We start from the raw sequence: 16,882 nt of genomic DNA on the forward strand, positions 1-16,882 counted from the left end.
GTGACTGAGTGAGGCCCGCCCTCCACCCTTCACCCTGCCTACCACTCCTTAGCTCTCAGCATTACTGCCATGGGAGAAGCAGTGCCTTAGAATATGGCTCATGAGACGTCCACACCCTGGCCCTGCCTCCGGTCTTATAATTGCCAGAGGTTTCCTTTATTTCAATGAAACTTACAGTTACAAACAGCTAAGGCCAGATTCAAGGATTCACTTCTAATGACTAGCTTCACTGAAGAAGAGATCATTGACCATAAACACATAATATACGACAAATGCACAAGGCGTTGTGAGGGTAGAAGACCACCGGTCTGCCCCCAGCCTGGTCTACCCCATTGGAGCCATGCCTGCAACCACCCCTCCCAGAACAGAGGATCCCAGAATGAAGAGACATACTCGACAAACACATCCGATTCTGGCATCCTGAGATGGGAGATGCCTATGATCTCTGGGCAGAGGTTGGCTGAAAGCCAAGTAGCCCTGGATGACATTCCCAGAGTGCCCCACCCACAACAGGGCCCTCAGTCTCTCTGGTCCACAAATGGATCAGTGCAACAGAGATGGCCAGGCTCCTGGTGAAGGACTCACAAAGCGGCACTCACTCAAGGCTGGTGACACACTACCATTCCAGTGGGACGATGTACTAGGGACAAGGGCATTCTTTTCCAGCTGTGGCTGAGATCAACATTTCTGGAAGCTGAGCTATTGGTCTGTGCCTGGGTGAGTCAAGATCCAGGTCTCACGTCTGAGAGATTCAGTTCTATGCACTGGGGTCTGGGGCCATGCGATCTTCTCTAAGGAACTGACTTAGAGGCCTCGGGGACTCTAGCAGAGGGGGAGGGCTTTGGCTGGCCCCTTGCTCCATGCCGTGGCCTTGGTCCTCACGATTATGCTGCAAGGAAGTAAGTGGGTTTCAGGGTTGGCTTATTGGATCTTGCCATCTTGCCTCTGTGCCCTACCTGGGATTCCTTCATTTAAAAGCTGCCTTTTCCCTTAAAGAGGAAGACCCCAATTCTGGGCAGAATCTACAAAGCCTGTGGATCCTGGCCTCTGCTTGCTCTCCGGCTCTGCTCCTCCGTGGCTTGTTCTTGTTCCAGCCACATGGGATTTGTAGTAGCCTTTCCTCCTTCTGCCTAGAGAGCACTTCCGGTCCCTCTGTTCCTGGGTGACCCTCAGGACTCTTAATAATTCACCGGAAGACCCTTCCTTGTGAAAGTGTTCCTGATCCACAGGCTGGGTGCTCACCCTCGAATCCACCCTTTTTCTTCCGTGCATTTGTTTTGCTTTGAACGTAAGCGTTTATCAGTGCTCCGATTCCAGCTCCCCAGTAGGGCAGCAGCCCCATGACAGCAGGTGATACACCTACTTTTGTCCCCAGTGAGCTTCCCAGAACCTGGAACCACATGAGTACTAATCCTGGTCATGGAGGGACCCAGATAGTTTCCTGCCTTACAGCAGTAAGCAAGTGTTCAGCCTCAAGCATCTTTCAACAGGAGTAGCCCAGGAGTGAAACGTCCCTGAGCAGACCTTGAGACCTTGAGGGCTTGTCACCCTGATCTCACCTTAGAACCACCGTGGAACTTTTAAACCCATAGACGCCCGCCCTGCATGCCTGAGATTCCAACTCCAACAGTCTGGGTGGGCCCGGGCATCTGCAGGTGTCTCCTCTGTGCTGCCAGGATTGGGACCCACTGCCTGGAGACACCATCTCTTCTCACTGCTGGGTTTTGATTAGTTGAACTCCAAGGGCACCTTTCTTCCAAGCTCCTAATAGTCATCGTTGCCGCACACTGTGCGATCCACTTCTGGTGCTTTCTGCGGCTTGAGCCTCGTAATGATGAGAGATAGCTTTTGTCATTCCTATTTTGTGGTTGAGAAGCCGCAGCCAGGGGAGGTTAAGTATCTTGAACAAGGCCTTGCAACTCGCATGAGAAGAGGCAGGATTTGAACTTGTGCCGATGGAACACGAGCCTGGGCTATTAGTGTCTACATTATATCACCTTACGTTCTTGTGCCAGAGGACTTTGGAAGCACTTTGTGTCATGCATGTATGTGTGCGTGTATATCTACATCTATCTATCTATCTATCTATCTATCTATCTATCTATCTATCTATCTATAAATATCTTCTACAGCATTTACTATCAGCAATGCCTGGATACTCCTAAGGATTCCCAGGTAGTACTACTAATTGTGAGTGGAGATCAAAAAACAAACAAACAAACAAAAAAAAACCACCTTGATTATATGTTGCAAGTCCCTAAGTGCTTGGGCTATGCCCCCTCACCTGCTCATAGCCTTGAGTGGTGAAAGGACAGCACCCGCGTGGCCACCACAAGCTCTCCTGGCCCTTTCCCTGTTGGACAGGAACAAAGGGGAAGATATAATGAGTCTGAAGCAGAGACTTAAGATGACTCCTTTATTCCCCCTTCTAATCCCCAATTTCAGACAAACATGGGGCCCAGAAGTGAGTGAGGGAATTAAATGAAGGAACACAATTTCTCCCTGTCATTGAACTCTGACTAATGAGTCTATTTCTGGGTAATAAGAAGGAGCAGGAAGTGACAAGGCAGTGTAATGAATTAGTGGCCCAGAACCTCGTTAGTCAGAATAATCTTTCCACGAAAGATAAATGATGCAAGCATTAATTATAAAGCCAGGGTGGAAATGCATCCCATTATTTGGCTTCCTAAGAAATCTATCCCAGTTATTATGAGGAATTTCAAACAACAACAATAATAATAATAAAGTAGGGCTCAGTGAGAACTTGGGGAGACTCGTTCCACTAGTGGTGGCCGGTAGGGGGAGCACAGCCCTTCTGCTTTCGAAAGGGGCCGGAGCCTGGGGAAGCGACCCTGCCCCTCTGGGGTTTGTCGAGTCCCTGTCCTGGCTTCTCTGCGCCTTGTAGGGTTGTCATTCAGGGCCATCCACTCTAGTCATCAAGATCCAGATGAGGTGAGGAGTTTAACTAGAACATTCTCCCCATCCAGAGAGAGAGAGAGAGAGAGAGAGAGAGAACAAAGCTGAGGGTTTTCCAGGAACTCTGGCATCTTAAAAGGGGTCAGAGATCAAAATCATGGAGGAAATAGAGGTTAAGAGGTCAGACTCTGGAATCAGCCAGGCTGAAACCCTGGCTCACTGGGCTTGGAAAAGTCCCGTAGCCTGGTTTCTTCCTCTGAGAACTGGTGATACCAGAGGCATCTGGTTAAGGAAGTTTTTCATGAGCATTAAGTGAGGTGTGCATGTGAGATACTCAGCATCCATTAAGTGTTTCACAGATGCCATTGATGATGTGTTTTTAATGCAGAGTGAAGGTTGTAGAGCTGGAAGGCACGCTAGGGGCATTGAAGGAGGCTCTCTTGTTGCACAGGTGAGTGGGGAGACCAGCTTCACTCAGCAATTCAGCAGGGGGGGCACTGAGGCTCCCGGCTCCAGGTGAGGCTCTGTCATCTCAGGATGTTTTTCATAGCCTGGATTTTTGGTCACAGCACAGAAGGGGAACAGCAGGGGAAAGGGAGGAAGCTAAATCAGTCTCGAGAAATGCGGTTGCTGAGGCCATTCCTCAGGAGAGCAAATAAACCAGTATTAAAAACTATAAAAAAGTATCCTGCAGCGCCTCGGTAATAAACTTGTCCATGACTTCGCGGCTTACAGGGTCCCAGCTTCTAAAGATTTGAGCTGTCTCTTGCCCTCAAAGGGGTCGGGGAAGTCATTTGCTGAAGGGAGAGAAGTTTGAAGCAAAGATCTGGTGCTCTCTGGAGCCTCCTTCCAGGTGGCATCCGACTGAAGTGGAGGCTGGGAGCTGCTTTTGTTTTGAAGGCTTTGTTGGTGTCTAACTGGCAACTCTTGGTAATGAGAGAAGAAAAAACAATTAATTGGAAATGAATTTTAATTGTCTCTGACTTCTCATTTGTAGGCTATTAAAATGAGATCCCTATTAAAATATCACATCAGCTGCCTCACTCCAAGGTAACAGAAGGCACCCCAAAAGCTCCTCTCTCGCCACGTGCAGTACCCACTCCACCGTCATCCCTTTTGGCAAAAAGTGGGCTTGTAGCTTTTCAGCAAAATGAACCAAAGAGGGAAAAATAGAAAAGAATTGCTCTCAAATCTTTCCCTTTTCTTTCCTCTTTCTTTCTCTTTCTTTCTCTCTCTCTCTCTTTTCCTTCCTTCCTTCCTTCCTTTTTCTTTCTTTCTCTCTTTCTTTCTCTTTCTTTCCTTCTTTCTCTCTCTCTTTCTTTCTTGTACATTTATTTATTATCACTAAGGAACGCATGCCTGCATTCGTTTATTATTCTGTGGCTGGCTGTTTCGTTCCCGTTTCCAAGTGCTGTGGCAAGGTGGCTTGGAGAGCAGAGCTCCACCGGGGCTGGGCCTTCTGTGCCAGCCGCTCACTCTCTACCTGGAATTGAGGCTCTAGTGGGGCTGGGTGAGGCCAAGGGAAATGGACACGCGGTACTGGGGCAGGAGACGAGGCGGGGAGGGCCTGAGAGTCGAGGGCTAGGACTCCCATGTCCCCTTCTCCTCCCTACCTCACTTGCTCCTCTAACCCACTGGGTCAGGGAGGTTTGTTTCTCAGACATGGATGCTGTCTGAGCGGCACAGCCCTTCTTGGAGGCCTCAGATCTAAGCTAAAACCACCTCTGACACTGCTCCGCGAGGTGGCTTTGTGATGGGAGCCAGCCCCTTCCCCTCTGCTCCCTCTGTCAGCAATCCTAGGTATTCACTCAGTAGATGCTAAAGGCCCGGGACCCAGGAGGCTCCCAGAGAATGCGGCCCCCAGCCCCTTCTGAAAACAGATGTCCTTTCCTCTGCTTCACCATCAGCAGATGCTCCCCTCTTCCTCCAGCTCTGTCCTTTCTCACTCCATCCTCCCTTCTCTTTTTACCACCCCCATCGTCTTTCTTCTGACCCTTTCTCCCAGCCCTGTTTCTCTCCAAGCAAAAGCGCCAGGAATTCCTCCCTTAACAGGCTCTGCTCAAGAACTTACTGGGAGGCTTTTGGGTCTTGCCTTTCTAGGTAAGGTCTGCTCTCAGCAACTTTACGGATGCCAGGAGGGAGCCATTTCTATCTCCCCCAGGCAGAGGCATAATCAGCCTGGAAGGCCAGTTCCACCCCTTGGCTCCCTGGGGCGCTATCTCGCGACTATACTCACCGTCCCTGCCCAACCCCATCACTGCGCAACTTATTTATGGAAGGCCAGGGACACCTGTCTCCGTCCTTCTAAATTACCTGCATATTCAGGGGATCAACCACAGCTCCTGCTTGCACAGGCCTTATCAGCTCTGGGCTTGCAGAGAATGCGGTTGAATCAATGTTAGCTCTGGGCTGGCAGGGTCTACCAGCGGCTGCCCTCACCCTCCTCTGGAGCCCACACTGGGCTGGGCATATCTGCGACTTGGCAGAGGTGGCAAATGGCTCGGAGCCCTGTGAGAACCGCCAAGAGTCAGCGGTATAAGAAGCAGAGGCCTTGGGCAAATTCACAGGCCACTGGAGAGTGACAAAGTGCCCATCAAGAGTGGTCGATCAAAGAAGTGGCATCAGAAGTGGCAAAGAGAAGTGTATCCCCTGAGTTTGCCTCAGAATAAGGACCTGGACACCTGGTGGAGGCAATGATTTCTGTTGATTTGAGAGCTAAGGCCCCTCTGAAGGTTAAGTCAAGGTTTGGGGGCTCCAAACCTTGGACACCAGCAGGTGCTTGGCTCAGGGACAAAGAGGCCCTTGTCCTGGCTCCACCTGAGAGCGCTGGGCTGGCTGTTGGCTGCCCCCTGGCTGCACCGCCACTCAGCAGCAGATGGCCAGGGGCCCGCAGTGTGGCCTCTCTGTGTTCCTCTCCACGTGCCCATCCCTTTCTCTTTGTCTTTCTACACAAATTGCCTGTTTCTGGAGTGGACTCGGCTTTCCACACCATGGGTCCGGGAGGACCAGCCTTCTTGGCAGGTGTGGGAGGAACAAGCCTGAGTGGTGCTGTCCCTCCCTCCCCACCAGGAACAGAGCAGCAAGGGGACCCTTGGACATTCCCCCTCTGGGGAGGCCTCAAAGCATGGCACAGGCCCAAATGTATTCAGGGTTCAGGCAGGGATGTCAGCAAGCCAGGCTTCTGGGGCCAGGTGAAGGCAGAGGCGGCCGACTTGAGCAAATGAGCCTCCTTTGAAAGTATCGCACACTGACCGAGGATGCTGGGCCTGCTTCATGAAGCACACGTGGGCGTGTTTGGACGAGCGCTGTGTGGCTCTGCAGCTCCGAGGAAACCGCATCAGACACCCCAGACAGCTGGAGTGCCTCACCCTTTCAGTCTCCCTGGGATTCCAGGCCATTCTTTTCTGCCTGGCCTCTTCCTATTCACCCATCAGACCAGGCTCAAACCCACCTTGTCTTTGTTCATGGTGCTCTGGGCTGGCATTAGTTGTATGACAGAATATTTATTCATATATGTATTTTCCCACTAGACTACTGGTGCCAACAGGAAAGGGACATAATTCTTCTCAGGTATTTAGTACTCCTGGTACGTAGTAGGACTTCTGTGGAGGCTTGTGGAATTCAAACACCTATGGACCGGCCTTGGCCTCTTCTTTCTGGCCTTCAAAAGAAAGGCTTTGTGATAACTTCTCCTTTACAACAGAGAAGACCATGGCGCCGGGGTGGGAGTGGGGAGTGGCTGTGTTCCTGTCTGTTTTAGGCTTCAGCCTAAAAACAGATGGGGATGGATAAGAGGGCTGGGGAGGGCAGGAGGGTCAGAAAACTCCTGAGGTTTCTGGTGGTAAATTGTGAGTACAACAATGGGGTCAAGAAGGTGACCCCAGAACCCTTGCTGGGTGCCCACTGGGGTATAGCTGGTGACCACGGGGATGCTCAGGGCTGCCTGTGGGCTCCTGATGGAGTGGAGAGACTTGCAGTTGACCAGCCCATCTCTACTAACTTGGAAAGATGCCTGCCTGAGAGGACAAGGGAGGCTGGTGGGCTTCTCTGAGCAGGGCATTATGGTGGCCCCCAAAGGATCCCAGGGCCCTTTCTGCCAGATCAACACTAGTGCTTCTGCCAGGCCCCAGCCTGTACTTCGTAAGAACTGCAAGTTCTGTCCTCATTGTCTGTGTGTGTTAGTTTCAATGTGTGTGTCTTTCTTCTTATCGCCTTGTCATCTGGGTCACCTGCCCACCTCTGGACACAGCTTGCATTTAAATATGGGGCCAGACAGTGACGTGATGCATTTAGGGGGTGATGCTTGCTGCTCTAATTTTGTCTGCTTTTGGGAACTCTGCAGAAATGCTCTTCCATCCCTCACCAGGAACAGTGCTGGACAAATGGTGCTAAAGGGACCTGTGCCTTGGGGGGCCCAGGTGACACCTGAGACCCCTCTGCAGACAGCACGGCAGCCTCTCTCTTGGCTCTCCCTCCTGAGGTTGGAGAACAGAGATCTTACGTTTGCAGAAGGCCTTTTAAAACAAAGTGCCAGAACAAGGATTTGACATCACCAGTGAGGGAAAAAAAAATCATTTTTGCCCACCACTCTACTCCCCCGTCTGTTGGTGTCACACTCTGATGGGTTGAAAGGCAGCACAAAGAGAAATAGGGTGGGGAGATGATGGCAACTCAGGGAGATAATTGACTTCAGAAATGCTATGTCTTGGACGTAGGAAGAAAACAAGTGAAAATATGTTATTTTACAACCTTGATACTCCTGACCTCATGGAAAAAACATATACACACAGCGTAAGGGTGGGCAGGTAGACAAGAGGAAGGGTCCTAGCACGGGGTGCGGGTGCCCTCACGTGGCCGTGAGAAGTAGTGCCACACACGTTCCCTTTCCCAGAGAAGCAGACATGCTGCACAAGTGCTTGGCCACGGCCTACACTGAAACTGGAAAGAGCTCACTGAAAAGGAATGCAGTTCATAAAAAGTCTTCCTTCTCTACCCAAGACGTTCTTGTCACTCCTAGGGCTGTCGTTCTTGAAAAGGAGAGGCTGGTATCGTAGGAAGAAAGCTCAATCCTAAAGCTCAGTTTGGTGTTTGTGACTTAGCAGCGGCACAAGCCTCATATTTGTCGCCTGTAAAGTGATCAGCGTGACCTGGACAGTGCTTCTGCTTCCCTGCAGCTGGGATGCTCTGGCCTTGAGGATGCTGAAACACCAGAGAGCTGGCAACTTGCTGGTATCAGTCGGGCGGGAGAACTCTTTGTGTGGGATTGCTTTATTTTGTTTGAAGTCATTCAGTGCTACGATTGTAGTCTTTCTCTAGTTCCCATGAATCTGGTGTTGGCTCAGTGTAACAGAACCAGCCTTATTGTTCCCATTTGCAGTTACAAGAATATTGCCATTGTTATTTGCAAGCTTGATTTCCCTGTCTGGTTACCTGTAACACTGCTTCTCTGAAACTCTCTGAAAGAGAGAAAAGCCTTCCCTGCGGGATATAGGTTATCAGGCACCTAAACTCATTGCAGCTCCAAGACATGTACTCGCAGAAGGTTCATGAACAGATGACAGCCTGAGCTCTGGATTAGGGACCCAGATGTGGGGCTCATAGTTTGCGGTGTTTGGTCTTATGTTATCCCTTTCATCTGGGTCTTCATACAGCCCCTCACTTGCTGCTAGAAAAGAAAGCTCCCAGTGTGCCAGATGGATTCCAAAGTCCCATTTCCTGCATTCATCCCACCATATTTAAAGACTCTGTTCTTTTCAAATGCTTAGCCCGTGTGAGCGGACCTCAACCTTCACGTAGCACCCCGTCTTCCTGATCCTGCCTGAGCTTCCAGATCTCCAGTTCCATCTTTACTTTGGTTCTTGTATAAGAGGAAGAGAGCATTTATCTTTTCTGTTTAAACCCTTGGGATATTTCTGTTTAGCAACACAGCAATTTCGGGCAGCTACGCAGTTTTATTAAGTGTATTAAACAGCGGAGTAGCTCATCTGTTGTCGACTGGCTGTCTTGGCTCAATCCCAATATATCATGGGTGGTTTTCCCAGCACATTTTTAAATTCTTATTACTGACTGGGATATGATTTCACAAATGTTATTATAATAATTCATTAGTATCTGACATAACCAGTAATACAGACTGAACCTTTGCCAAGTGCGTTGTTATAACCTTTTGGGAATGGTGGCCACATTCATTAATCATTGCTTGTTGAGTGCCTACTATGAGCAAGAGAATTTGCGTTTTTCATTCTTTCATTTCTCATGACAGTCCAAGAAGGGAGGTAGGATTACCTCATTTTAACCAAAGGAGACCCTGAGGCCAAGGGAGGCTGAGCAGCGCACTCAAGTTCTTGCAGCTGCTAATCCTAGAGGAGACCAAATTCACACCCAGCTTGGACTCCAAAGTTTGTACATTTCTCACCATGACCCTCCACCCACAGACTGTCTGTGTGCGAAATTCCACGGAGGGCCTTGACTCAGAAGACCCTCTGCCAGCATTTTGTCTGTGGTTTTTATGTGTCTTCTCAGATGAAGGTGACTCAAGACTTTAGGCAGAGGATGTTTTCCATTTAAATCCCCCAAAATAAAATGGCCGTGTTTCTAGAAGAGAGAAAAGCTCAGACTTCTGCTTGACTTTGCTTCCAGGGGCAAGAACTGGGGTCCAGATCCATAATCTTGGAGAGTCTTTTATGGCTTTCACATTTGGTGTTGACAGAACTGGCCAGCAAACCACTTGGACCAATGGTTTCACCCTTAGAAGCTTAACTGGGTAGACCCGTGTCACCTTAGAAACTTAACCAAGTAGGTCTCTGTCACCGTGGAAACTTAACCAAGTAGGTCTCTGTCACCTTAGAAACTTAACCAAGGAGGTCCCTGTCACCGTGGAAACTTAACCGGGTAGGCCTGTGTCACCTTAGAAACTTAACCAGGTAGGTCCATGTCACTTTAGAAGCTTAACCAGGTAGGCCCGTGTCACCTTAGAAGTTTAACCAGGTAGGCCTGTGTCACCATGGGACACGACTGACATTTACTCAAATTTTGAAATGAGAGCCTTGAAGCTGAACCCTTGCCTTGCTCTTCTAGAGAATCTGATTTTTAGTAAGAGGCTCTTGGAAGAGACAAAGGTCCATTTTGTCTCCAAAACAGGTGAACATAGGGAAGAGAAACTGAAAAAGGAGGTGTTTAGAGCACACAACTGTTTTCAAATATTTAAGTGTTTGGTAGAAAAGGAAGGAGATGTTTTCTGTATAATTACATAAAGCAAAACCAAGACTGATGGACAGAAGTTATTTGGGAGCAATCTGTTCTTATCAAGGAAATTTTAAGGGTCTAAGCTACCCAAAGAAGTGAAGGACTGCGTTGGAGTTTTTCTAGCACTGAGGGGGTGTGTGTGTATGTGTCTGTGCCTTTGTACATGCATGTGTGGGCGTATGCCTGTGTGTGCTCATGCATGTGAGACTGTGAACCTACATATGCACATAGTGGAGGGAGCGTGTAAGAGACAGAGGTTTTATCAGATGACCTTCACAATTCCATATTTGCAGGAAGTCGATGATTAAATTTTTTAACCTGGGACTTCAGGCACCACAATTAGCCATTGGAGAGAGATTTGCTCAAGAAGTGTGCCTGGTGTACTTTTTCTTCATTGAAAATTTTAAACCTTCAAAAAGGTAACAAAAGTAGTATATTGAACAACTTCCCTCCATATTTACTCTGCATCTCCTAGGAACAAGGTGTCCTCTTCCCGTAGCCACGACACAATGCCTGAATTCCAGAAACTTAGCCCAGATCTACTTCAGCCTCTGGAGTAGTCTGAATAATGTCTGTTATTACCGTCGCCCCACGATGGACCCGTCCACTTAGCGGCGTTCTGTCGCCACATCTCTTTAGACTCTTTGAATCTGGAGCAGTGCTGTTGCCTTTTTCTTGCCTGACACTGACATTTTTGATGATGATAGACTGATCGGTAGTGTTGGGTGCTTTTCAGATGTTGCCCAAATCACCAGCAGCTAGATCTTCCTCTGGCATCTAATATATATGGAAACCGTACGGTGAGTTGGGAGGAACTCTGTGTGCTGGTGGCCCCAGGCCCCCGAGCCCTGCCCTGCTTGCAAGTACAACTTTTGTGAGAGGCAGGGAGTGCCAGGAATGGATGCTCAAGGCCTGAAGTCTGTCCTGCCACTCGAGGCCATTTGAGTTTGTGCAGATCACCCCGCTCCCGTGGAGGTCCACTTCCTCCTCTCTGCAGGGAGGACCTTTCATGGCAGTGATGGGAATTATGTGGTATATTACAGGTGGAAGTCCTTAAACTCTAGCAAAGTGCTAGACCAATGCAACAGTTTAGTATTTATTTTTAATATATCAGCGAGGTGCCTGAAGCTAGAACTGCATAGTGAGATTGACAAGTCTATGAGGAAAACTATAGGGAAATGATGAAAGCTGGGCTGGCCAGGCAGGACGGCTGCATACGCCGCCACACTTGGCCCTGAGTTCTTCTCCAGGTGTCAGATGTGACCTCTCTGTGTCCACTTCTAAAGGCTTCAGTTCCAGCAATGCCCGTGGCTTATTGAGCAATTACAGAGGGTCAAGCGCTTTGCCAAGAGAAGCTCAAATTCTCATAAGAATCCAGAAAGTTCCTATGAGCTCTATGTTAAGATGCAGAGATAAAGTTTCAGCGAGGTTATGCCATTTGCTCAACTGCATGCACTCAGGAAGTGTCAGGACTGAGCAGCAGCAGTGCCCCTGCAGAGGCCTGGCATCCCTTGTCCCCTCCACTCCTCCTACGCCATCCTTGGTGGCCTTATAACACAGAGCCTTGTGACACACAGCTGGTCAGCAAGCCCTACTGTAAAGTCACAGGATTGATTTGAATCTGCAAGTGATCAGCTCTCCTGAAGCAGGACCTTGTCTCTTCACTGATATGCAGATGTATGCTAATAGGCTCCAGCATCACCCTTCCATCCATGACCTTCTCAGCTTTATTTATGTACTGACTTGATGAAGTGAAGAGGCCAGAGAACTAAGGAATTCATGAGCATTGTAGCTTCCAGGGGCCCCTGGTAACAAACTCTGTCCCTCCCTTTTCCTGCCTGGGGCCCAGATTGGACTGGGGTTTGAGGGAGGAGAGAACACAGGTGTCCTGACCATGTGCTGATGAGGCCCTGGACAGTCTTCTAAGAGCACACCCTGGGCACTCCTGAGTTGTCTCCATGTGGGTTTCAGCGGGGTCCGGTGGCTGGATGGCCTGTCCCTCACAGGGATGGGTGACTCAGCCCTCTGGCTCTGGGCGGTGCCCAGGTCTGGCCCAGCACTGACCACTTGGCTTTCTGCTCTCTGGTATTTCTGCTCCATTCCACACACAAGCCAGGAGGGCAGCTGAGGCTCCAAGGGCAAGGTCTTCTGAGCCCTGCTTGATCATGGCGGAGAAAGAGAAAGCATTTGAAACAGATGCCCTTCCTCTCGTAGTCCCCCTCCCGGCCTGGAGTCGTGAGACACAGGAAAGGCCTGACTACTGGGGCTGGGAGTTTTAGACATTCTTACCCAATGCCACTACATGTCACAGTTCCTCAAAGGCATGGCTCTTTTCTTCCTTCTCTCTTTCTCACTTCCTCTCCTCCCATCTCTTTCTTTGGCAAGAGCCCTTGGAGCTCCTGTTTCTTTTCCACCTTGGGGAAGAGTTTGTCACTGTATCTGTCCACCTTCTATGACTGACCCTCTTGTGTCTGGACTTCTGACCCTCCGTGTGAAACAGAGGCATGGCCAGAAGTGAGGATAGACCAAGGCTGTTGGGGGCGGGGCCCGCATATCAGTGCATGGAAAGAGAACAGTTCACAAGCCCTGCAAGCAGCTACCTTCAACTAACACGTCCGTCTTCTCGCACGCAGCTTCCTCTGACCTCATTTTATCATCGTTATTGCAGCTATCATGTTACACAATTGCTTTTAAGATAAAAAATATCTCATTTCTGGAGAAAGTGCTCATGGAGAGCAGCTGCTGTCCCTGTCCACTCTCTTCTCTGTTTGTGCTCCGTGCCCACTCAGGGCTGGAATCCCCTCCAGGCCACCATCGTTTGCTCCATGATCTGCTCACAAATGGAAGTCAGCCCCCTTGACATTTGGGAATCTGCTGCCTCCCTCATCAGAACCTGCTCCCTGCAGGTCTTCACCCATCTCCTCCCCTGTGCTTGGGTCCAGGTGGCCCCCATGTGCAAAGACAGAGGAGGACGTTCCGTGCGTGAACAGAACAAAGTGCAATGGAAAGAAGTAGGGAGGGGGAGCTTGTGGAGTCAAGTCCAAACTCTGGGTGAAATAGAGGAAAGGGTTGTCACCGTGCCTGCCAATCTCAATCATTTTTGGTGCTTTAGGAGGTACTGGGTTGAGAAGGATTCCAAAATTGAGTCCGGGCTCCACGAGATAGGCAGCCGTGATTGATTGCTAATGCCTGCGTGGGCGCGGACACAGAATTGCATGCTGCCTGCCCAGCTTTCAGCGGTGCCTCTCCCAGGAGCTCATCGCTGTGCTTCTGACCATGCTTCTCCCTCTGCATTTGTGTCCAGTTTGTCCCATTTCCCTCTGATGGTTTCTAGACCAACTAGTGCCCCCTAGTAAGGTAGTAAGAAATATTGTAAAAATGTTACAGCATCTGTATCACTTGAAACTTCTTTGAAATGCAAAATCTTGGGTCTCACCACAAATAATACTGACTTGGAAACTCTGGGGTGAGCTCCAGAGAGCTGGGTTCTGACAGCCCTCCCAGTCATCCTGATGCAGGTCGACGTTTGAGAACCACTGTGTTAGGAGAATTGCGAGGCATGGGGTTTGCGATGGGGAAGGCTAGTGCTGGTGTTGGACTAACTCCTTTTTTGTTTTTGACAAAGTCATGCAAAGGTAAATCTACTAGTTTAGGATTCTCTGGGTGAAGCGCCTTGAGAAAGAACTATATTTTATAGCAATATTCGGCGGCAGATTTTTATCGAGCTTCAGTAAATCCCTCCTGGACAGGGGGAGATGAGGCTCTCTGGGTGACTGCATGATGTGACCCCAGACAAAGACAGTCCAGGGGCCCTGACCCCACGTCCTTCTCTGGTATTTACGTCTTTGTGTCGGCCATCACAGCACCTTGTCCTCCCTCACCAAGGGTTGGCCTGCTCATGAAATTGACATTTTGGATTTTACTGAAATGAATTAGAAAAGATACCAGATATGGGCTGTTAGAGAAAAACAGGAATACCTAATAACATGAACTTTTCTGTGGATTTGAGCACGTCTGTGTGTGTGTCTATGTACTTGTCTGTGTGTGTGTGTGTTTCTGTGTCTGTGTGTGCCTGTGTGTGTGTGCATCTGTGTAGGCCTGTGTGCCTCTGTCTCTGTGTCTGTGTGTGAGATCATGTCTGTGTCAGTGTCTGTGTGTGCCTGTGTGTGTGTGCATCTGTGTAGGCCTGTGTGCCTGTGTCTGTGTGTGAGATCGTATCTGTGTCTGTGTGCGCCTGTGTGTGTGTGCATCTGTGTAGGCCTGTGTGCCTCTGTGTCGGTGTGAGATCATGTCTGTGTCTGTGTCTGTGTGTGTGCATCTGTGTAGGCCTGTGTGCCTGTGTCTGTGTGTGAGATCGTATCTGTGTCTGTGTGCGCCTGTGTGTGTGTGCATCTGTGTAGGCCTGTGTGCCTCTGTCTCTGTGTCTGTGTGTGAGATCATGTCTGTGTCTGTGTCTGTGTGTGAGATCATGTCTGTGTCTGTGTGCGCCTGTGTGTCTCTGTGTCGATGTGTGAGATCATGTCTGTGTCAGTGTCTGTGAGTGCCTGTGTGGGCGTGCGTGTCTCTGTCTCTGTGCCTGTGTCTGTGTATGTGCCTGTGAGTGCCTGTGTGTGTGAGCATGCGTGTCTCTGTGTGTGTGTGCCTGTGTCTGTGTATGTGCCTGTGAGTGAGCATGTGTGCCTCTGTGTCTGTGTCTTCTGGGTCTGTGAGTGCCTGTGTGTGTGTGAGCATGCATGAAGCTGTCTGTGTGTGTCTCCTTGTGTGTGTGTGTGTTTCTGTGTTGCTCTGTATGTGTGCATCTGTGTGTGCCTGTATGTGTGAACATGTGTGCATCTGTGTGTTTGTGTCTCCTTGTATGTGTGAGCATGTGTGTGACTGTGTATCTGTCCCCATGTGTATTTCTGTGTCTCTGTGTGTGTGCCTGTGTCTGTGTGTTTGTGTGTGTCTGCATGTGTGTGAGCATGTGTGTGTCTCTGTGTATGTCTCCTCGTGTGTATGTGTCTATGTTTGGGTGTACGTCTCCTTGTGTGTGTGTATGAGCATGTGTGCATCTGTGTCTGTGCTTGTGTGTGTGGTGGGAGCATGTATGCGTCTGTGTCTATGTGTATGTCTCCTTGTGTGTGTGTGGTGAGAGCATGTGTGTGTCTGTGTCTGTGTGTGTGTCTCCCTGTGTGTGTGAGCGTGCGTGTGTCTGTGTCTGCGTGTATATCTCCTTGTGTGTGTGAGCATGTGTGCGTCTGTGTCTGTGTGTGTCTCCTTGCATGTGTCTCTGTGCGTGGCTGTGTGTGTCTGTATGTGTCTGTGTGTGTGTGTGTATGTTCTCACCCTCACCCTGTGGCTAGAGAATCCGGCTAAGTGAAAAGCAATTTTTAGGCTGAGCTGACCAGTCCTTCCAATCTCAAGTGCTGTCTCTGGAAAAAGCACATCCAGGACGCAGCCCCCAGGGCTGCAGGCAGAACCGACGCACCCACTGACACCTTTCAGCCGCCCTCCATGGGCAGTGGCTGGGTCATCGCTGGGTCCTCTCCCTGGCGCGAGCGACACCTGGGCTGTCTCCTGCAGTGTCTCACCCGTTCCTGATCTGAACGCCTTCCTCTGTCAGCTGCTGATCGAGGCAGCACTGTTGGCATGCTGTAGAGCGGAGGAGCCTCTGTGTTCCTTCCTGGAAAATGGGGCAATACCTGTCTGGAAGGTTGTTGTGGGGACTAGTCTAAGAATCTCTGCACAAAAACAGCAACTGTGGTTGCAGTCCACAGCGGGTGCTCTGCAAGGGCCCCGAAGGACCAATTCAGAAGAGCTTCTGCGTGCTCCTGCTGTCCTAACACCGTCAGTTGCGGGGAGTCGCGGGAGGCTGAGGGCCCTCCCTCCTTGTAGCATGGGTGCAGCTGCAGAGCTGGAGAGCGGTGCCCTCTCCCCTGCCAGCCTGCTCGGGACTGTGCCCCTGGGTGGGGACCAGGGACCCTGCCGGCCTTAAACACTGCAAAGCAGAGGAGCCCAGTGTGAGCCCGATTCTCACTTCCCCTGGAGGCCACTGACACTGAGATCGAGTCCTTCCTTGTTACTCCACTCTGAGTGCGTCTCTGCTGCGATTTGCTCTCAGCGTCTGCACTGAAAGTTGCCCGCATCCATTCAGTTCTGACAGCCATATCGAAATCAGCTCCCTCTCGGTGCTGGATCCTCTCTGGTTCCTGGGGCCCCAAGAGAGGGGCCGACCCAGTACCTACTGGATCATGGTGGCAGCCGCTGTTTCCTGGGAAGCATGTTGTGCCCACACTGGCTCTGCCCATTTTACCTAGCAGCCGGGACTGAGGGGTGAAGTGAGATGAGCTGGAAAAGGCAGATAGATGCCATACACACCCCAACACCAGCTCCCCACCATTCTCCCTATCACACAAGCACAAGCAAGGATGCAGGCCTGTACTGCTTTCTAGGAATTCTGTGGCGAAAATAACAACCTGCACTCATCTGCACAGCAATTATTCTTCATTATAACTGAACTTTCCCTCTAAAAGCAAAGCTTCCCTTTCTTACTGCAAAACCCAACCAGAAGGTCTGCATGCTTTATTCCTAATCGAAAGAAGGATGCTAACAGCTCCCTGGCAGAGCATCGCTCTCTGCGCTTCAGCAGCCCCCGCCTTTGTTTCTCTGCTTTTTGCTCCTCTGAAGTGAGGCGAGAAAGGGACTGGGGATGCATACATCACAGGAGCCCCGCTGGCAGGGC

The 16,882-nt window shown here is 50.1% G+C and overlaps 1 protein-coding gene across 6 annotated transcripts in view; it reads left to right on the forward strand.

Annotated features, from left to right (window-relative positions):
- The window catches only part of NTM (neurotrimin), a 964,342-nt gene that overhangs the window by 294,872 nt on the left and 652,588 nt on the right, over positions 1 to 16,882 (forward strand). The window lies entirely within an intron of this gene.

This window comes from Theropithecus gelada, chromosome 14 (genome assembly GCF_003255815.1).
Source record: "Theropithecus gelada isolate Dixy chromosome 14, Tgel_1.0, whole genome shotgun sequence".
In the NCBI taxonomy this organism is placed as follows: domain Eukaryota; kingdom Metazoa; phylum Chordata; class Mammalia; order Primates; family Cercopithecidae; genus Theropithecus; species Theropithecus gelada.